This window comes from Megalobrama amblycephala, linkage group LG1 (assembly GCF_018812025.1).
Source record: "Megalobrama amblycephala isolate DHTTF-2021 linkage group LG1, ASM1881202v1, whole genome shotgun sequence".
In the NCBI taxonomy this organism is placed as follows: domain Eukaryota; kingdom Metazoa; phylum Chordata; class Actinopteri; order Cypriniformes; family Xenocyprididae; genus Megalobrama; species Megalobrama amblycephala.
In genome coordinates, this window is record NC_063044.1 from 49,575,419 (window position 1) to 49,598,944 (window position 23,526).

Below are 23,526 nucleotides of genomic sequence, written 5' to 3' on the forward strand. Positions count from 1 at the left end.
CTGTAAAGTGTAGTTACAAAATGTTACAAAATTCCTTTTTGTGATCTATGAATATTGCAAAATCTTATATTAAATACATTTTATTTCAACTTGATTTACAGGTTTAAATTAGAATGTGAATATTGACTTTTTGGACTCCACTGTACTTATTAAGTAAATAAAAAAGTGTTAACTTTTTCTCTTGCAGTCAGAAAAAGCATTCATTTATAGGTTAATACCCTTCACCCACCTCTCTACCTAAAGAATGTCACATTTTTATGTATTAGCATTTAACACGTAAACCCATGTATATAAACTACATGGTACAAATCATTTAGAATCTTTACACCAACACTTATGAAGATCTATTGAATGTGACTAACTAAATTACTTAAATTAATCAGTCTTAACTTACAAACGTCATTAGAAATCTTTATATATCAGCATCATGAAATTATGCCGCAGATTCTATAAGGTAAGAATAAGAATAAATTCCACCCAAAATCTGAATACACACACACACACATGCAAATGTCACTATATTAATTTCATAGTGGCTCATCATTTTGATGAAGTAAAAGAGAGGGGGGAGAGGGAGGACAAAACAAGCTGTGCACAGCCGGGAGGGAGAAAAATATCACATTTTCCAGGTGATGAATTTTTCCAATTTCTCGCAGACAAGTACATAAACTCGTTCAATTAGGAGCAGAATCTGGAAATGAGGGACTGTGGACGGTTGGAGAGCCCGAGCCCTGATGGCTAATTTTATTGAGTGGAAAATTGAATCAAATTGTTTCATTGAAACAATCAGCCTGTACTCCTTATATTCCACTCAACACAGGCACAAGCACATGCAAAAATAAATAAATAAATAACCAAACACCACTATACCGTTCACACTCTTTTGCCAGGCATTACTTAAATGGATCATTTGAGAGTTGAGAGCTCAAAGAGCCCAAACTTGCACAGCCTGTCACTTCCCTTTGACAAAAAAAAAGACGCATATTCATTAGATTAAATTAAAACCAACAGATTTCTGACAGTAACTCTGGTCATTTCCATGCATGCGGAGCCGACTCTGTCTCTGTCCTCGGCGGGACATTAGAGCGGGTCTTCGGTGCCCTTTAACTGTAAACTGTCCATCTGTTCTACAGCGCTAAGCTTGAAAGCGCTTCCCTCCGAGGGTCACACATTGAGGCAGACATCAGAAGAGAACTCCTTGTTGTTTCACATGAATACATTTCACCAATGAGATCACCTTTAATAATAATGAGAACTCATTCTGTATTAGCAATAAGTCCAAAAGGAGTTGGTCTGTCTAACAAACCCTGCAGAAATAACTTATTTATGTGGTCATTATATATCTTATATAATATAATAGCAGTAGCGAGAGCTAATGTATTCACAGAGCTCAGGCTTGCATCCAAATAAATATGCTGTGAAATTAAATATTAACCACATGAATACATTACATTTATTTAGTGCACTAACTTCTGTTTAAAAAAAAAAAAAAAAACAGGGAACTTTTATTGAGCCTTTTGTCATGGTCTTCTATAATATGTTTTCATGGTCTTGGCTTTAGAAACAGTTTCCCATAACGCATTAAGTCATAGTCATTAACATAATCATTGCATATATTGTTATTATTATTATTATTTTGATCATTTATCACAATTTCTACTGGACAAAGATTGACCACACTCTTAAAAATAAAGGTTTCAAAAGGGGGGTTTCACAGCAATGGCATAGAACCACCATTTCTGGATCCCCAAAAACCTTTTCTGTGAATAGTTCTTAAAACTTTCTCAACAATAAAGAACATTTTGTGCATTCAAAAGGTCCCATGGATGTTAAAGGTTCTTCTAGGAATTATTGATGCCAATAAAGAACCTTTCTTTTTAAGTGCAAGTGCATGCAAGTTTAAAAAGGTAAAAGTCAATTCTTCTGCTTTCAACATCTAGACTTAATCACATCATCGCCATATAAAAAATAAAAATAGAAATAGACATCATACTAGATGAGTTCTCAAAACTAGTCTCAGCAATGAAGTGATTTACCCATGTAATTTCTTGCCCAAGGTGCTAGAAATCAATGCAGAACAATGAAAAAGAGCTGTTCATATATGTCTACATGTCAGAAATACATCAGTAAATCTCTAAATCCATGACTAATTAGTGACAAATCAATAACACAAATTGGTACATCTCTCCTAAGCTCATAAACCAACAAAGCAACCCTCATAAACTGCTGTACGAGATGGTAAAGTAACAGCGTTCATAACTTAAAGAACCAATCAGTCGATTACGGAATCAGCAGAAACTACTGAAAGAAAGTTGGAGATTTAAACTGGCACGGGATCTGCAGTGAAACAACCAACTTGGCCTACTACCGTTCCCTCTCAATGGGTTCCATCATAGAAACCTCACAAATTATGAACATGTAGATTATATTGGTTTGCTTTAGACGGCTCTCGTTGAACAGTTACACAAAGCTGTACTGTTGAAATCTGAAATTGTCTGATTTTGAGGGGTGAACGGTGAAGGAGTTTGTGGCCTCTTCTGGATTCGCTCCAGATAGGCAATGCTCAGAAATGTGGCACCTAGAAAAACATACCAGCTGTTCAGATATGCAACATTAGAACAAAGTCAACAGTTCAAAAGTTTGAGGTCAGTAGTGGTCTTTTTTTTTACTTTCTATTCAAAGAATCCTAAAAAATGTAGCATGTTTTCCATAAATATATATATATATATATAGCAGCACAATTGTTTTCAAAATTGATAATAAGAAATGTTTCTTGAGCATCAAATCATCATATCAGAATGATTTCTGAAGGATCATGTGACACTGAAGACTGGAGTAATGAGGCTGAAAATTTAGCTGTGATCACAGGAATAAATTACATTTTAAATATATTCAAATAGAAAACGGTAAAATACAATGTTATAAACTTTCACATTATTACTGTTTTTACTGCATTTATGATCAAATGCAGCCTTAGTGAACATTAGGGCTGGGCGATATATTGCATGCGATTCTCACGCGCATTTCGTTAGTAAAGCCGGTTCCCTGATTACCGCTAAATCGCCATCACCTGCTTTCAAATGGAGCGCCTTTTAATAGACAAAGCCGTAGTTCACGGAGAAGCCACGCAAAATCGCGTTCATATCGAAGATGAATCGACTTCGATAATGAACCCGATTTTGCGTGGCTTATCAGTGAACTACGGCTCTGTCTATTAAAAGGCGCTCCATTTGAAAGCAGGTGATGGCGATTTAGAGGTAATCAGGGAACCGGCTTTACTGACGAAATGCGCGTGAGAATTGCATGCGATATATCGCCCAGCCGTAGTGAACATTACATACTTTAAGGGCCCTATCATACACCCGGCACAATGCGGCATCAGGTGCGACGCAAGTGTTTTTCACGTCCTGCGCCACGTTGTTTAAAAGTGCCCTCGAATGAAAAATTTAATTTATCTTGGCATAGCCAAATAACAAGAGTTCAGTACATGGAAATGACATACAGTGAGTCTCAAACTCCATTGTTTCCTCCTTCTTATATAAATCTCATTTGTTTAAAAGACCTCTGAAAAACAGGCGAATCTCAACATAACACTGACTCTTACGTAACAGTCTGGATCATTAATATGTACGCCCCCAATATTTGCATATGCCAGCCCATGTTCCCAACATTATGAAAGGCATTACACAAGGGCAGCCAGTAACGTCTGGATCTGCAGAGGTGAATCATCAGACTAGGTAAGCAAGCAAGAACAATAGTGAAAAATGGCAGATGGAGCGATAATAACTGACATGATCCATGATATCATGATATTTTTAGTGATGTTTGTAAATTGTCTTTCTAAATGTTTCGTTAGCATGTTACTAATGTACTGTTAAATGTGGTTAAAGTTACCATCGTTTCTTACTGTATTCACGGAGACAAGAGCCGTCGCTATTTTCATTTTTAAACACTTGTAGTCTGTATAATGCATAAACACAACTTCATTCTTTATAAATCTCTCCAACAGTGTAGCATTAGCCGTTAGCCACGGAGCACAGCCTCAAACTCATTCAGAATCAAATGTAAACAATATAACAGTATACAATACTCACATAATCCGACGCATGCATGCCGCATGCATGACGAACACTTTGTAAAGATCCATTTGAGGGTTATATTAGCTATGTAAACTTTGTTTATGCACTGTTCAAGGCAAGCGCGAGCTCCGTGGGCGGAGAGCATGAGAATTAAAGGGCCAGTAGCCCTGAATCAGCTCATTTATAATGATGCCCCAAAAAAGGCAGTTAAAAAAAATTAATTAAAAAAAATCTATGGGGTATTTTGAGCTGAAACTTCACAGACACATTCAGGGGACACCTTAGACTTATATTACATCTTTTTAAAAAAAGTTCTAGGGCACCTTTAAAAATAGCAAATGCATTTATGCCCATTTGTGCGCCCATGGGCGTGCTGGTCTGAAAACGAGGTGTGTTCAGGCGCATTGTTGGCATGTTGCTATTTTGAGGCGAATGAAATAGACTGCGCCATTGACCAACTGAAACCTGGTCTAAAGTCAATGGCGCAATGTTTTACACTCTGCTTATTATAAACACAGGGCAGCAGCACACAAACATGGCAAATATTAAAAATAAAAGGATTACTATGTAAAAAATTATTATTGTGTGTATAAAGATAAAAATGCCATCTACGGCTTGTCCCTTAGATGGTCTGCTCGCGTGCTTTAACCTCGCACATAAGCAGATTCGTTTCCACACTAGAGAAGCGTTCAGTTTTTTCGCTTGCAAATTCTGCCATCTAAACAGCGAATCCACCATGGCGCAAGAGCAACTAGCTTTTAAAGGGAATGGGAGATGAGATTCTTATTTGTTTATTGTACATTATGCCCAAAACACACCCATGACTCATTAAGAGAATAGGGACAACCCTTTTAGACCATGAGCCGGACGTGCAGACCATTTTTCCCGTTGTTAAACTAGCAAAAGTGGATTCGGACATACTCTAAGTGCACTTGAGCCGTGCGCTTTTGACCATGCAGGGCCCAAAGGGTTAATTGACACAAAAATGAAAATTCTGTCATTAATTACTCACCCTTATGTCATTCCAAACCCGTAAGACCTTCACTCATCTTCGAAACACAAATTAAGATATTTTTAATGAAATCTGAGAGCTTTCTGTCCCTCCATTGACAACCTACGCAACTGCCACTTTCAAGCCCCAGAAAGGTAGTAAAGACATAATAAAAAATAATCCATGTGACTCCAGTGGTTTAACCTCAATTTTATGAAGTGACGCAAGTGCTTTGTTTGCACAAAAACAAAAACAAAAATTACTGTTCACAAGAACACCATGACACATGCGTGTTGTGCTGACGCGAGAGCAGACGCTGTTGTGTGAAAGTGTGTTAGAGATGAATATTTTGTAATTTTATTTTTTTAGGCGCAAACAAAGCACTTGCATAGCTTCATAAAATTGCGGTTAAACCACTGGAGTGACATGGACCACTTTTATAACGTCTTTACTACTTTTCTGGGGTTTGAAAGTGGTAGTTGCAAATCTGTCTATGGAGGGACAGAAACCTCTCAGATTTCATTAAAAAGATCTTCATTTGTGTTCTTAAGATGAACGAAGTCTTACAGGTTTAGAACGACATGAGGGTGAGTAATTAATGACAACTGACATTTTTGGGTGAACTAACCCTTTAAAATTAACCACCACAAACCTTTGAAAAGTACACATTTAAATGAAATATGCATGTATTTTTTCTTATTATTAAACAACAAAAAGTTCCATTAACTCAAATTTGTTTCAGGTATCAAATTCAGCTGCTTTTTCTTTTTATCTCAAGGTTTTCCATTCATCTATGATTTATTCAAGTCCCATCATCATTAAACATGCCTGACATGCTAACATTTACTATTTCTAAACCACACTATGACATGTAGTAGATGTAGCATCACAACTAGGATAAATGCTATATGTAGAACCTATTTAAACAGAGAGGAAAGTTTATGAGACGTAATGAGAACGATTTAGTGGTGAAGCTGTCATTACAGACAAGCGTCTCATCATGTTTTATTGACAACACGCATCTTCAGTTAGCCAGCAGGGAGGCAGTAACCCAGAGGCTACAGATTGAACAGACGCAGGAAGCTAATGTGCTAATGCTGCCGCTTAATGACTCAGTGAGAGCTTAGCAAACTGTCCACTATAATAAGAAAGAACATCCTGTTCAAAAAAGCAACATAGCTGAAAGTGATGCCGTTCTCTGTTTATTGCCAATTACAGACATTATAACTTTAGTTTTTTGGGGGTTATTTTCCGTTTATTGGTTTGTTTATTTGTTTTAACTAACGTTAGCAGGTTTGGGTTGATTTAATGCTTGATAAATTGATGAAATAATGACTGTTATCTTGCTGCATATGAGCATCTAACAGTAAATGTGTGAATCTAATGTGTTAGCAAGCGTGTGCGTGGTTTCACTTAGCGTCCACAGAAAATAAATGGAAGTTCAATCCAAAAGGATTACTTTGTAAGGCCTGTTCACACCAAATGTTAAGGACAAAAATTTGGTAAATGTTCGCATTAATCACATGTGAAATCGATAGAAAAAGTTAAACAACATTCACATTTTTTTAAATAGTCATTCAGATTTTTTTTTTTTATTCACTATGATGTTTGGTGAACTTGATTCCACAAAGCACATCTTTGTTGATTCTGGAACAACATTTCAATCAACCAATTAGATTTGAGGAGTGTAGTTTGGGTCAAGTTTAGGCTTATAACCAGGGTTGTATCTTGATGATGATTATGATGTTTATCAAATAACATCAAATACAAGAGAATCAAGAAAACTCTGGATTCATCCTCTCCTATTCACTGTTGCCTAACAAAACGGCACGTTCATGAGCACCACCAAGTCATAATTTTATGTAACAACAGTGTCCAGAATTTTCATTTTAGTATAGAGTTCCTGATATGATTTTTTTATTTATATTTTTAATTAATTTACTGTTCATTTTAAATTTTTAATTGTATATTTTTGTTGTGTTGGTCTTTTTTTTTTTTTTTTTTTTTTTTTTTTTTTTTTTTTAAATATGCCTGTACTGTTTTTATTATTTTTTTTTATTTCAGTTTTAGTTTTTCAGTACATCAAATTAAATTAAACAAAAATGTAGTTCAAAATGTAATCAGATAGTTGTCTTGGCAACTATCTGAAATAAAAGGTTAAACAAAAGGGTCACACTTTAGTTTAGGGTCCAATTCTCACTATTAACTAAATGTTAACTACAAATTTTGCCTCAAATTCCTAATTACTGCTTATTAATAGTTAGTAAGGTAGCTGTTAAGTTTAGGTATTGGTAGGATTGGATAGGATAGGGTAGGATTGTGGGATGTAGAATATGGTCATGCAGAATAAGGCATTAATATGTGCTTTACAAGTGCTAATCATAATCAAAAAAAATCTGGATGACGCACTTCCACTCTCTTCCATTGTAGAAAAGTGAAGCAGTCAATGTCCCAATATGGCTCTGACTGACATCTTGTGCTGATTGGGGACCTGAGTCTGTGCAGAAGTGAACTTGGGATTCTGTGCAGTAGTGAGCATGAAGTGGAGCCGCAGAATCATTTAGTACAGTTTACTGCAGAACAACTCCTTAAGTCGGTATGAAATAAACAGTTCTGGAAATGTAGAAATTAAAGTTAAATCTCCAATCTCCTCCCGAAAATCCTAAAAAAAAGTCTGTTGGTGCCTCAGTGACTACTTCACTCAGAGAAGTAGTCACAGCTGTCAATCATGATGCCACAACCCCGTTTTTATAGCATCAAATAACTAATTAAACTTATTAAAAAAAAAAAAAAAAAAAACGAACACTTGAACTTGCATAAGCATGATAAAAGCTACAAAAAAAATGACAGAAACCATCTTTGGCTTCACTTTTAAGGACTTGGTGCAACACGCTTGGTACTAATAAACAGCCAATATCCTAGTAATTCGCATGCTAATGAGCAACTAGTTAATAGTGACAATTGGACTTAAACTAAAGTATTATCAAAATAAGGTTTTTGTTTGTTTTTTTACATTTTATTTAGTTTGTTTCAGAAACAAAAACTGAAACTTTTTGTTTCAGTTTTTTTTTTTTTTTTAAAGGTGCCATCGAATTGAAAATTGAATTTACCTCGGCATAGTTGAATAACAAGAGTTCAGTACATGGAAATGACATACAGTGAGTCTCAAACACCATTGTTTCCTCCTTCTTATATAAATCTAATTTGTTTAAAAGACCTCCGAAGAACAGGCGAATCTCAACATAACACCGACTGTTACGTAACAGTTGAGATCATTAATATGTACGCCCCCAATATTTGCATATGCCAGCCCAAGTTCAAAGCATTAGACAAGGGCAGGACGTCTGGATCTGTGCACAGCTGAATCATCAGACTAGGTAAGAAAGCAAGAACAATAGCGAAAAATGGCAGATGGAGCAATAATAACTTACATGATCCATGATAACATGATATTTTTAGTGATATTTGTAAATTGTCTTTCTAAATGTTTCGTTAGCATGTTGCTAATGTACTGTTAAATGTAGTTAAAGTTACCATTGTTTCTTACTGTATTCACGGAGACAAGACTGTCGTTATTTTCATTTTTTAAACACTTGCAGTCTGTATAATTCATAAACACAACTTCATTCTTTATAAATCTCTCCAACAGTGTGTAATGTTAGCTTTAGCCACGGAGCACCATCAAACTCATTCAGAATCAAATGTAAACATCCAAATAAATACTATACTTACGCAATTAGACATGGTGCATGACGAACACTTTGTAAAGATCCATTTTGAGGGTTATATTAGCTGTGTGAACTTTGTTTATGCTGTTTAAGGCGAGCTCGGGGGTGGGGAGCATGAGAATTTAAAGGGGCCGCGCGCTGAATCGGCACATATTTAATGATGCCTCAAAATAGGCAGTTAAAAAAATGAATAAAAAAAAAAATCTATGGGGTATTTTGAGCTGCAACTTCACAGACACATTCAGGGGACACCTTAGACTTATATTACATCTTTTGAAAACGCGTTCTAGGGCACCTTTAGGTTTTTAGGTTTAGTTAGCTATAAAAGCATTACTCTTATTGGTAGTGTTGGTTTGAACAGAAGTATTAACTGCCATTAATTCAATTTAATATTTTTATTGCACCAAACATTGATAGTGGTGTAAACAGGTCTTTAGCCTGTAGCAATTATCATTAGCTTTACATAAACTACAGGTTTATCAGTGGTTTGTTCTGTCCCTATTTAGATAGTAAACGTGCATGTGTGGTGTTTGAATTGGAAAGTCTGTTGGAAAACATATGTTTGAGGAAACCAGCTTTCCTAACCTAGAGGAAACAGTACAATCCCCGAAGACAGACAGGAAGTCCACGCAGCAGGACACCAGCTGACTGACATCACAACACACACATGCACATACACACACATAACCAATGCCCCTTAAAGATTCTCAAGGGCCATTCGACTCCATAATTTAGTCCAAGGTGCACACATTCATTTTCTCAAGATGGCAGAGTGAGAGCTCAAGATTTTCCACCCCTCCCTCAAGGCCTGACTGGTTTCCTGCAGGCCATCCCACCCCCTGCGGGGCGGCACGCAGACAGATCGCTGACATTCAGGCATTGGGCCGCAAGCTCGCAGGAATTCCCTGACAGAGACATAATGGCCTCCGGAGCACGGCGGCTCCTTTGGATTTGTTCCCTTGACTTCACACGTCTTCCCATCTCCTCCTGCGCACACGAAATGCCCTGTGAAAGAGGTCAGTGCTCAGGGTCATCAGTCACGTCACAGGGTTGTTTCCCGTCGATATTCGGCTTGATGTGTGCATCCCAGACATGTGGATCGGCGCTTGCATTTGTAAGGCTCTGGAACCCTGCCACTCTTCCTCTCTCCTCACCTGCAGCTCCACAGCGGGATTCCTCTGACATTCCCAGATCGTAAAACTCACAAGGATGTTGTTTCTGGTCCAACCCCCCCTCTACTGTAGCGTGTGAACTGGCCGTTCAGTCGGCGGACCCCATGCATCCTCTGAGGGTGCGTCCATTTTTTTCATGGTTGAGGGCCAGAGAGGGTAAACTGCTCCACGCGGTTTTAACACCAAGACTTACAATAATGCAGTTCTTCTGGTGTGATGTCAGAATTTCTTCCCACAGTTGTCAAATCTCCAAATATCTATATACTATAGAGCTGTTTAGTAAAGTGTGAAGCCTGTGTCTTCCTATGTATTCATCACCATCACTCAGTAGCTGTGTTTCTATCCAAAGTTGCGAAATTAACTCGTGCGCAAATTTAGAGTATCACATAAAACATTTCCGAATAAAGCACTGTTTCCATCCAAGGAGTCAAATGGAACAAAATCGTCACTTTCTGATAAACTGGTGCTAAATATCACTAAGAAAAATGGAAGTTGCTGCAGTAGAAGACACTGTATATTATAATTTTCGTATATAATAAATTACTTGTGCCTCAGAGCACGCAGACGAAACATAATAAACGCTGTCATGTTATCTTGCATTCAGATGTCTGGTGTTTGGGAACGCTTTTGGGAGGGAATTATACTGAACCACTTTAACGATAGACTTTGCTCAGGCATTACAGAATGACCAAAACAGCATTTCAGATTTTGTGCAACGAGATCGGTTGGCTGATTGGTCCAGTTATGCCATTCCATCTTAAAGTCTTTTTTGATGTGCATCATGGAATTTATTCTGTAAAAGTGTTTTCATCGTAGTTTATGTGCATATTTTCTTATCGCATAAAAATTGATCTTACTCAGTTGAGCGCATAAGTTTTTTATGAGCATTTTTAGAATTTATGCACATCTTGGCGTTTCCTTCCAGCGTTTTTTTATGCGATATCCACAAATGGATGAGAACATATCTAGTGTTAATATTGTTAATATAATATTGTAATATTGTTAATATATATATATATATATATATATATATACACACACACACACACACACACACACACACAGTCAAACCAAAATGTATTCAGACACCTTGAACATTTCATTCATTAATACAGTTTATATGGAAATAAAATATGACAAGATCTCAGAGTTTTTTCTGTGTCAGAAAATAATTTTTGGTTCCAAATTTTGATCAATTTTATTGGTAGTCCACTGTATGAAGAATTTTTGGGTATAATGTGTCACAGTTTACTTTATTTTGCTATCCTCACTTACATAAATTAACTATAGTGTCCTGCACCTACTAGTAAAAAAATATTTTTAAAAATTATATCTAGTGTCTGAATAATTTTTGGTTTGACTGTATAAACACACACATATATACAGTTGATATATACATACAGCAAGTCTTTGGCATGTTAGTATTTTCACCAAAAAATGGTGTTAAGCTAATTAACTAATAATCCAGTGAGATTTTTGTTTGCACAAGGAGTCTGACAGCAGCCAGTATGCACCACGTGGAGATCTGATCTCACCATCAGAGTCCATCTGGGATTACATGAAGAAACAGAAAAAACAGACAGACTAAATCCAAAAGAACTGCGGCAATGTCTCCGAGACCTTTGAAGACCTGCAAAGCTACAGTACTGTGAAAAGTTTTAGGCACTTGTGTAAAAATGCTGTAAGTGAGGATGCTTTCAAGAATAATCCCATAAATAGATTTTATTTATCAGTTAACATCTATTAACTCAAATCAATATTCTGTGTGACCACCCTTTGCATTTAAAACAGAATTGGTCCTAGTTACACTTGCTGAGTTTTTCAGGTAGCTTTGCAGATAGGTTTCTTTAAGTGATTTAGAGATGTTGCCACAGTTCTTCTAGAATAAGTCTGTCTCAGTTTTTTCGGTAACACTTTAGTATGGGGAACAATTCTCGCTTTTAACTAGTTGCTTATTAGCTTGTTTATTAATACTTATAAAGCACATATTAATGCCTTATTCAGCATGACCATATTCATAGTGAATATGTGACCATGAATATATGACCATAGTTAATAGTGAATATGTGTTCCCCATACCAAAATGTTACTGCTTTTTCTGTTTCTTCATGTAATCCCAGGTGGACTCGATGATAGTAAAATCAGATCTTGAAGGTGCATATCAGCTGTTGTCAGACTCTTGATTTGTAAAAATCTCACTGGATTGTTACAATTAATAGCAAAAGCAATGTTTGGAAATATAAACTGATATTTCCTACTGACACACTACAGCAAAAGATATAAATAACTTTAGCTTTAACCATTTGTGTGTGTGAGTGTAAAAATACTTTTGCATGGTAAAGTGTATAATATATATATATATATATATATATATATATATATATATATATATATATACACTGTACCATATTATACACTGTACCATATATATATATATATATATATATATATATATATAAAATAAAATTGTATAATAATATATTTATATAAAAAATTAGACATGAAATATTCAATGGAGTTATTTTAAAATGTATATTTTCTTAAAACTTAGAAAAAATTCCAAGAACAAAATAGTCTATTACAATGTACAAAACAATTGACCTAGCAAAAAGATGAACTCTGCAACAGTACAGTAATATTATTACTGAAGTCCTCTAAGGTCATTTTCACATAACTGAGATGCAAAATGGTGCAAGTCAGTGGAGTGATACGGCAAGACATGAAAGTAGCTCCGGTTTCAGAATGAGCAGTCTGATATACAGCATTGCCATGGATGAGGTTAAATATTAGGAAATATCTGACCGACTGTCTAATCAGAATCACAGGTATCCCAGAGAGCCGTGTTATCAAACAGAATACTGAGAACATTTAAAGGATTGTCAAAAGACAGAAACGGACTAAAACTACAACAAAAAAACACGGCAGTCACCTGCATATAACAAAGTAGTGCCACGTGCGCCATGAAACAACACGTGCAATATGTAAAGCTCTTCAGCAAACAGCTCTAATTTGAGTCTTAATTACCTTTGACTGGCTCCAAGTACACTTAGGAGAGGCTCCCTACTGCCCAGAGTCCTCATTCTCCTTATTCAATAATAAACAAACATATGCACTCAAACCCAACCACATGCACACACACTCATTTAATACACTCATCTGCAAGTAGATTTAAGACACTCTCTGCATAGTTTCCTGTTTACTACTGTTTACCACTCATTAGCTTTGGCGCTGGATGTTTGGATGCTCTCACAGGAAAGACTGGCTCTCTGTCGGACTGGCTGTCTCTTTCATTTTATCCCCCCCGCTTTCTCTCTCCACCGTCTGGCCCGCATGAGTCTGTCACAAATGGATACACAGACAGGATGGTCTGCACAAGTGGCTGCCAGAAACACACAAAAGGAGTGAGAGAGAATAAGTGCTGATGTTAAGAGAAATGAACTTTTATTCCATAGTGCCGCAAGAGCTGAGAGGTCAACAACTGCTGACTACTAATATCATAACAGACTGAAAGAGGATTGATTTATCTTGTGTGGTGAAGAAACATCCTTTTCATCCAAAGTAACATGCAGTGGCCACAAAAAAAATCATTTGGACACTTAAATCACACTTACAAAATGCATGAATGTCATTGAATTTGCAAAATATCAAAGCAAATGGCATTTATTTTATAGAAAGATAGCACAAGAACACTTTTGAAGAAAAACATTTTTAAAGTGAACTACACCTGTGTGAACTAGGGGTGTCAAGATACCATAAACATATCTTACTATTACAATGACTATAGAATGCCCATAATGCGCCATGAGAGTCGCATGCCAAATGAATTCCCACAGCTGAATCATCCATCCATCCATTTTCCAAACCACTGGTCCAATGTGGCTACAGCGTAATATTATACAGGTATAAATTCCTTTTTAATTGATTATTAAATTGTTTAATTAAGGTTTATACATTTGTTTCCATGATAAATCTTTTCATCTTACTACTGGAGCTGCCAGTTTACCAAGTTTCAAATAATTATTAAACAGCAAGAACAAACCATGAGTGTCCGGATTCACTCACTCGTTTGCATTCACTCCTTCAAGTGAACTATATTAGTGGACTAATGTAGGGCATAGTAACTGAGGGTATAAAGGGTCGATTTCGGACACAGCCACTGTTTTTTTGAATGGCTCATTGAATGACTCACGTTCAAAAACATAGATTCATTCAGAAACCAAACATCTGCTGTGTTGTTCGGAGAAGCGCAACAGTTCTGCATTGTTTAGAACTATTTTCATTGGCGAAATACAGTGAAAATATCAATATTATTGACAATGTTGTCTTAACTGTCATTTAAAGGGTTAGTTCACCCAAAAATTCTGTCATTAATTACTCACCCTCATGTCATTCCACACCCGTAAGAACTATGGCGAGTCATATACCTCTCGGTTTTCATCAAAAATATCTTAATTTGTGTTCCAAAGATGAAAGAAGGTCTTACAGGTGTGGAATGACATGAGGGTGAGTAATTAATGACATAATTTTCATTTTTGGGTGAACTAACCCTTTAATAATAATAACTTTTTTGTTTATCGAACTGTTATAACATCAACTGCATTTGCAATAGTGCTGGTATTCAGAAAAACAACATTCTTGTCATATTCCTAATCTATAGGCCTATCGTGTTATATATATATATATATATATTAAATCATACAGGAGCATTTTTTGCCTCCAAATTTAAAATTTCAAACTGAATGTCAGTATGTATGTTATAGAATAAAATTCATTTATAATGTTAAATACACATTATAAGGATTGAAATGATTGATAAGAACCAAATCCAAATGTGCTACTGGATGTTCATAAATGGATTTGCGACATTTACCATTCATTTTTGCTAATGCTAACCAGCCTAACCTTGATCTCTTACTTGAGTTTGAAGCATGGTTTGAAGCAAAGTCCCTTTCAAGTAAAGTCTGTTTACTCGGCGGCCATTATTGCACCGCCGCCGTGTAGCTATTTCGGGCATCCAAGACCAAGTCCTATCTATTTGAATGGGGGAATCCTGAAATCTCAAAAACTGCTTGCCAATCTCACAATTAAATACCATATTTCAAGTCAGCAACAAAATCTGACATGAACTGTCCCATTAATGTCGTTTCTTATGCTCAAATAGCGTTAAAAAATCTTATTTTTCAGGCTAGACCAGCCAATGCGCATGTGCAATCCTAAACGCGAGTCTCAGGTTTCTATGGGAACCGGAGATTCTAACGGCCCCTGCAGTGACGCAATGACTTTAACAATCAGCGATTGGCTGTTTAGAAGGCGGGACATATTCTTGCTAAGACGTGTCACTCGTCGGCTGCGTCCGAAAACTGGAAAATGCTGCCTTCTGAGGACACGTTTCAAGGTAGGAAGGCATCAAGGCACGTCCGAATCCAATGTTAGCTTCACTTCCTGTCTCAAGAGATACCTTGTTCAGATCGATTTTTCAAGGAAGCATAGATGTATCCTTAGCTGCCTTTGATATCCCACAATCCTGTGCTTTCCATTCTGCGAGCCAGCAAGACAGCTAACGTTACCTAGCCGTATTGTTTTGAATGGGAAAAAGTGTAACGCTAAAATAAGAACCGATCGCCGACTTGTAAGTCATCGCGTCACTGAAACGGCCGTTAGAAGCACTGGTTACTATAGAAACAGCTTGATCCAGCCTGAAAAATAGTTTTTTGTCATGATTCGAGAGTTTGAAAAACATTTATGAGACAGTTGTTGTCAGATTTCATTGGTGATTGCAAATATGAAATTTAATCGTAAGGTTGGCGAACAGTTTTGGAGAATTTGATGTTTCCCCATTCAAAGAGATAGGAGCTACATGATGTCCAGGATGCCCGAGAGGCGTTTCAAAGATGGCCGCCGAGTGAAATGACTTGTCTTAAAGGGACTTTGATTATGCATAGACATCACTTTCCCGCCAGAACACGCTCCCTCAGCTGGACTAAGTGGCAAAAGAACCTGCTGCATGACTGGATTTAATAGAGGAAACTGCGAAAACACGAGTGAGGATTAGACTAAAGGTTGGGCTCGATAGTATGAAATCCCAAGTCTGCCAAAATTAAAAATAAATATACAAAGAAATGTTAAAAAAAAGCAAAAATAAATAAATATATAATTAATTAATAAATAAATATACATAGAAAAGCATAAAAACAAAAATAAATAATTATTTATACATTTATTTATGTATATATTTATTTTTTCCACATTTATTTTTTCTTTTATTTATACATTTATTCATTTCGATTTTTATTTTTTTTTCTACATTTATTTATTTATTTCCATATTTGTTCATTTCCACATTTATTCATTTCAACATTTCTTTATTTCTAGCTACATTTCTTTATTTTCACATTTATGTATTTTTACATTTCTTTGTCCGTACGGTAATGAGGAGGGCGTGGTTTGCCTCAGACATAGCTATGTCCAGAGCCTGCTATGTCTAAGGTGAACCACGCCCTCCTCATTACCATACGGAAATAAACCTAATCCATGGATATTGACATGCAGCCAGGAGTCGTGTTTCCTGACATTCATATGTGATTGATTTCGACGCCAGGGAAATACATAAAGCAAATCTGTCTGTGAACACTTTATATAACTACAATATAGGTAGGTCTAAAACGAAGTGATCATTTATATCAATGTTATATATTTTGTATAACATATATCGTCCAGCCCTAAGACTTGTTTTTGTCAGTGTTTATTTAAAAACACCCAATTATGCAGAATATAAGATGGTAAAAATTTAATTGATGAGTTGTCAACACAATATATAACAATACAATATATAGGGTATGATTTTACCCCAAAATCCAACATTTTGACACAAAATGATAACTGCAAAACATGTTTCTCTGCCTGGAGTCCAGTTGTTTCTGTGAATTGCAGCGATCCATTTGCTTCTTTTTTCTGTAGCTTTCAGCAGTCTGTAAAAACATACCTCAGATTTTGTGTCAGACTTGTTTGTACAGTCAATCACAAAGCTCTTTCCCGTTTTGGATGTTTTGTGTGTTTGTCACGGCATTCACACTGAAAACCAATGCTGCCACTCAGTCTCTTGCCACTCAGTGGGCGTAACCACAGTTATAACAGTCGACGGTGACGACACGCGCATACCCTCTGTAGGAGTGAACCGTCTTTCTATTTCCATTCTACAGTCTTTGGTTTGAAGCCTGAAGGCCGAATGCTAATCTGGAATCAGATAATTCAGATGCTTCTATCTGATGTTCACCTACAACGTCTTACCTAAACTATATCAAGTTCTTCATCCCTTCACTTTCACACATTTGATTCTAAATCTGTCTCGTCTTTCCAGTGTCTTTCATTCTGTCTTTTTCCTGCACTCATTTGTTCTCTCAATCCTTTCTCTCTCTCTCTCTCTCTCTCTGTGCTGACAGTAATGATGAGCTATGTTCAGTCAGGCTGGAGATGAGAGACACATCAATCTGTCTCTTCCGACACACTTTACATTTGATTTGTTTTCATTGGGCCAGAGTTCCACACCAAAGCTGTAGAAGAAGAGTGTGAAAGAGAAAGATTTGAAGGTATAAAAGACTCATACAGCAACTGCTAAGCTTTCATGCACCAGGAAATTCATGTTATCACTGTCACCCCAAAAGGGCAGTAGACCTTCATGTTACCTAGAGATTAGAGGAAAGACAGAGATTCATTTCAAAGATCACACGGAGTTCAGATGCATAATTTTCTTCTTTCATATTTCAGAAGGGTTTGTTTGCGCCTGTGAGCTTTTGTTGTACCACAGCTGTTGGTGTGTGTGTGTGTGTGTGGCTGCAGGCGGTGTGTTCTGCAGTAATGGGAACGGTGTTTGAGACTGAGACTGTATTAACAGGATAATTGAGTTGCTCGATCAGGCGGAGCTGAATTCTGTAAAGATTCGTAGAGTTGGGCAGACTAAACCGCCTCCGCCTTTCTTTCTTTCCTTCTTTCTTTTTTGTTTTCCTTTCTTTCTTTCTTTCTTTCTTACAGTCCACCCATTCTCTCTCTCACACACACACATATGATGCTATATTAGTAAAGACCTCTCACAAACACAGTGGTTTTCACACTAAGATAATAATGTTTACAACACCATACTCTACCTCTAAACCTAACCCTGACGGAAACCTGTTGACAAATATATTTCAATTGAGACATGTTGTGGCCAGTTTTTGAGCCTTTGAAAGACTGAGATCAAGAACACAAGACACATTGGACAGGTTTCATTATATTAGTGACAACATTTTGGACTACTGAGGACGTTTCATATAGCCAAACCTATAAACCCACACACATTTATTCAGAGAACTAGATTTAAAGGAATCTGATTCAAATGAAGCATATACCTACAAATTGCTAGTATTTTTGTTTTTTCAAAAAAAAAAAAAAAAAATTATTATTCTAACTAGGCATTCAAATTCAAAGTTGACCTCATTCACCTACACTGTAAGTGCCCCACTGTATGCCAGACTTTAGCTTCAACTTCAGTTGAAATGATTTTTGTAATAATCAACAACATGCCACTGATGCAGAACTTGTACTGAACCTGGATTAAACGTATTTCCCCCTGTGATGTGAACAGAACGAGATTACGCACTCATCAGATGAGAGCGGCTCGGGTGTGAACGTGGCCTGTGAGACTTTACTGACGGTTGATATAAACTATACTGTCTCTCCTCTTCTCTCTCGCTCTTTCTCCAGATGGTAATGTTCTCTTTCTCGTCCCTGTGCAGACTCAGCTCCTGTATGGAAGGAGATTTATGGGGGCCCTTCGTCTCAAAATCACCACTCTGAGTCCCCGCACACACCGGGGTGTGTGTGGGTGTGTTTGACGGCGTATCTCAGTGTTGCAGCTTGTGTGTGTGTGTGTACATTCTACCCTGCTGTGCATGTGCACGCACACACTCTAAAACACACTCGTAACCACACAAACATACTGCAAACAAACAGGGGTGTATGGCAAATACGAGTGTGTGCGTCACAGGCAGGAGGTTTGCATGTGTGTGTCTGTGTGTGTGTGCGCGCTCATCTGCAACCTGCTTGCTCTCTCATTTTCAATCTCAGCCCAATTAATTTAGCAGAATTAATCTCTCGCTGTGCACAGCCGTTCCTACCACACACACACACACACACGACACAAGGCACAGTCAAACATGAAATAGTGTCTCATGCCACCATCCATCTGGCATCTTAACACACACACACACACATGCATGCCCACACCCCGGTGACATTTGCAGATTGGGAGTGTGTGAGAGATGGGGGAATGATTTCCTCTCCTAATGAAGAACTTGCTGTGTTCTTGCGGGCGGAAAGCAAAGGGCGGAGGAGATGAGGATGTTTTTTAGACCCTCGTTTCAGTGTCTCACTTGATGTGTCTAATAGCAAATACACTCACATATGGCCTCGGATGGATGGATGGATGGATGGAAATTCTACATGCTGATTGGTTCATGTTTCATCAGCTGTCTGATTTTACTGGTCAGGGTCGAAGGTCAGGAAGGTACAGGCCTGGCACATAAAACAGAATCTTAGGTTTTACAAAGAAACTGTCTACTAAGACATGAATATAGGCCTAAAAGTAACTGTATATTAGGATGTCAGTGTCTGCCCGATGCTATTGGGTCATATGGAACGAGCAGCACAATCAAATTAGATAACACAAGTCAAAACATGTAGAACAATCAAAGGAAAATATGTTTTCTATATGTCAAGTTGACCAGTTAGAAGATGAAGTGATTTTGTCCCAAACCATTTCTACAAAGGTATGCTGCAAAAACAGGGATGTACAGTACCAACATTGAAATTCTGGCCAATATAATGAGCTAATAATTATTTTCATGTTAAAATTGAAAAATCAATAAAAGGGCTGATCTATTAAATCCATACTACTTTATTTTAATTTTCCTCTTAAAGGTGCCATCGAATAAAAAATTGAATTTACCTTGGCATAGTTAAATAACAAGAGTTCAGTACATGGAAATGACATACAGTGAGTCTCAAACTCCATTGTTTCCTCCTTCTTATATAAATCTCATTTGTTTAAAAGACCTCCGAAGAACGGGCAAACTCAACATAACACTGACTGTTACGTAACAGTCGGGGTGTACGCCCCCAATATTTGCATATGCCAGCCCATGATCCCAACATTATGAAAGGCATTAGACAAGGGCAGCCAGTATTAACGTCTGGATCTGTGCACAGCCGAATCATCAGACTAGGTAAGCAAGCAAGAACAATAGCAAAAAATGGCAGATGGAGCAATAATAACTGACATGATCCATGATATCATGATATTTTTAGTGATATTTGTATATTGTCTTTCTAAATGTTTCGTTAGCATGTTGCTAATGTACTGTTAAATGTGGTTAAAGTTACCATCGTTTATTACTGTATTCACGGAGACAAGAGCCGTCGCTATTTTCATTTTTAAACACTTGCAGTCTGTATAATTCATAAACACAACTTCATTCTTTATAAATCTCTCCAACAGTGTGTAATGTTAGCTTTAGCCACGGAGTACTATCAAACTCGTTCAGAATCAAAATTAAACATCCAAATAAATACTATACTCACATGACCCGAAGCATGCATACAGCATACATGACGGACATCTTGTAAAGATCCATTTAAGGGTTATATTAGCTGTGTGAACTTTGTAAATGCACTGTATTATAGAGTCGCGAGCTCGATGGGCAGGGAGCATGAGATTTAAAGGGCCAGCAGCCCCTGAATCGGGGCATAGTTAATGATGCCCCAAAATAGGCAGTTAAAAAAATGATTTAAAAAAAATCTATGGGGTATTTTGAGCTGAAACTTCACAGACACATTCAGGGGACACCTTAGACTTATATTACATCTTGTAAAAAAACCTTCGATGGCACCTTTAAAAAAACAAAAACAAAATGTAAATAAATAGTTTTATGTTATATATGCAATGCTATTAAGATTATATACAGTATAAAAGATGTTATTAAAATCAATCGTCCTTTTAAGCTAATTTTAACGATAATCTAAATCTTAAAAGATTTTAGGGGAAAAAGATATCCAATATTGACTAAATATATACAGTACTGTTCGAAGTTTGAAGTTTTTTCAAATTAATATTTTTTATTCAGCAAGGGTTCATTAATTTGATCTAAAAGTGACAGTAAGTGCTTTTACATGGTTACAAAAAATGTATATTTCAAATGTCATTCTTTTGAACTCTACTCAAAGAATGTTGAAAAAAAAATGTATGACCGTTTCCACAAAAATATTTAGCAGCACAACAGATTTTGACATTAATAATAAGAAGAAATGTTCCTTGAGCATCAAATCATCATATTATAATGATTTCTGAAGGATCATGTGACACTGAAGACTGGAGGAATGGTGCTGAAAATTCAGCTTTGATCACAGGATTAAGTCATATTTAATTTTATTTAATTTTACTTCTGTCAAAAACATTAAAAACAAAAATGTACAGACCCCAATCTTTTGAATGGAAGTTATTTTATAGAATTATAGTAGTACAAAAAACAACAACCATTATGATACTGACATATTACGCATCCCAACAAAAACCAAGAGTTAACTAATCAAGTTATGTTGAAATCAGACTAATCTCCTGCCACATGGAACATGTGGTTCTGGCTCAACACAGCATTCTGCTGTTACGATCCCTCCTCCAAATTAAATGTCTGAGGGGGTCTGCATGGCACCCAGCTGTCCTGCCCAATGTAGTCACTATGCCAGGCACAGTCTTGCCCGCTCACCATGCCAGCAGTTACCCTGGCAACCCCAGCCCAAAGCCTGCAAACTCTCCCTTACAGAGAATGAAGGAAAGGAAAATAGTAGGGGGAAAAAAGAATGTTAAAATGATATTTAAATGTAACATTTAGGAATTGTGCCACTTGTTTTATAGGAAAATGTATTTAAATGGCTTCCAAATGAGCACCAAAGCCCTGAAGATCACAATCACTAACCAGTAGGCCACAGGTCTGACACATAAAAAATTAAATACCTTAAATATAAAATAAAGTGGAAAGCAATGACGGACAATTCAAAAACATCCAATAAGCAATAATAAGAAAAAAACAATGAACTGTATCAAGGGCCAAGAGCACTTTACACAGCCAAATCTGATGCTTGCACATATTAAATCATAAAAACACCTTTAAAAAGTACAGAAGCCTACCGGTATCCTGTATAAATATAAGACTCAATAAACATAATAACTTAATATGTCACAATATTCCAAAACATTTTTATGTGCTGGTTCTGTCCAGCAGAAATTTGTCTAGAGCATGAAGAATACTAAATATAAAATGTTTTCACAACATCTTATTTGTCTTTTTATTGTATTTAAACTACTATGATACATTTTTTTTAAACAATATATTGCCACAATAGTGCTTTTTAATTTATGGTTACAATTATCCCATATTTTCTTTACAATTATACATCCTGGGTGTTTATGAATATTACAACAACATTTTAGTTTTAACTCTATCCGACTCTAGCCAATTATGTTATAAACTTACTTTAACTGCTCTCCTTTTACTTCAGCACTTGGCGAACTTGAAAAACTTCAATATTTCATCTCTGGTTGGCTAAGTCAAAGCAGAATTACTTTATTAAGCATAATAAATAAAAGGCAAACATTGACAACTATTGTCAAATCACACGAATTAGCAATGAATAAGAAGGGAAAGCTGATTTTCAAATCCCAACTGCCTTTCCAGTTACAATTTCAGCACACAAAACTAAAACCAAATGCAAAGCAGAGAGGCACTAGTGCTAATTTCATCAACGGTCCACCAGACACTGCTGACATCTAGAGTCCATACGCTGCTATTAACATGCTGCCTTCATTTCTGATTAACAATCACTGGGGGCCAAAATTCTCCTGAGCTTTCATAGTCATTGAGCTGTTAAAACAAAGCACTGTGATTTTAATGCTGGGCGAATCTGGGGTTTTTACTGAGATTCACTTGATTTCATTTGTAATTTGATTCTTTGAAGCAACTTAATTGGATTGTTTTTTAACTCAGTGCTCACACCGAAATAAATGCAAAGTGCGAATCAGAACGGATTAGCATTGGGCGCCACTCCAATCAGAACAACGTGTTCCCGTTCCACCGTCCTAAAATATCCTCGCAGCAGTCCAGTGGCCTAGACATTATGGACCGGGCATTACGGCCTCAGGACAACTTCCTCTTGCTTTCAAACTCTCCACGTTTGAAGTCACAGCACGCCCCGTTCACAAACATGTCTCGGGGGTGAATAAAAGCCAGATCACAGAGTTTCGGTTAATGAATAGAAGGAATACGAGGTTCAGCGGGTTTGCGGACGAAAATAGTTAACCTGTGTGCCGTCAGGCTTTCAAGAAGGGTCCCGAGGGTTGATCCCACCAGAGATCACAGCGCTGCCATGGTATGCACCATTCATCTTATTGTTCGGGCCACAAGAAAAAAAGCCAGCAAGGACATGTTTATATGTGAAAAACGAGTCTAGATTACGAGCTTCCGTCCTGC

General features: G+C 36.8%; 1 long non-coding RNA gene across 4 annotated transcripts in view; it reads right to left on the bottom strand.

The window, feature by feature from the left end:
- Positions 1–23,526, bottom strand: part of LOC125273243 — a 284,955-nt gene that overhangs the window by 242,978 nt on the left and 18,451 nt on the right. For 2 of the 4 annotated variants that reach the window (XR_007186029.1, XR_007186028.1), the window contains exons 1-2: positions 14,886–15,174; positions 13,181–13,349 (exon numbers count right to left, since the gene is read on the bottom strand). This is a non-coding gene — a long non-coding RNA (uncharacterized LOC125273243). Of the gene's footprint in view, positions 1–13,180; positions 13,350–14,885; positions 15,175–23,526 lie in introns of those variants that run through there. The other 2 variants (XR_007186030.1, XR_007186032.1) reach the window with 1 other exon arrangement.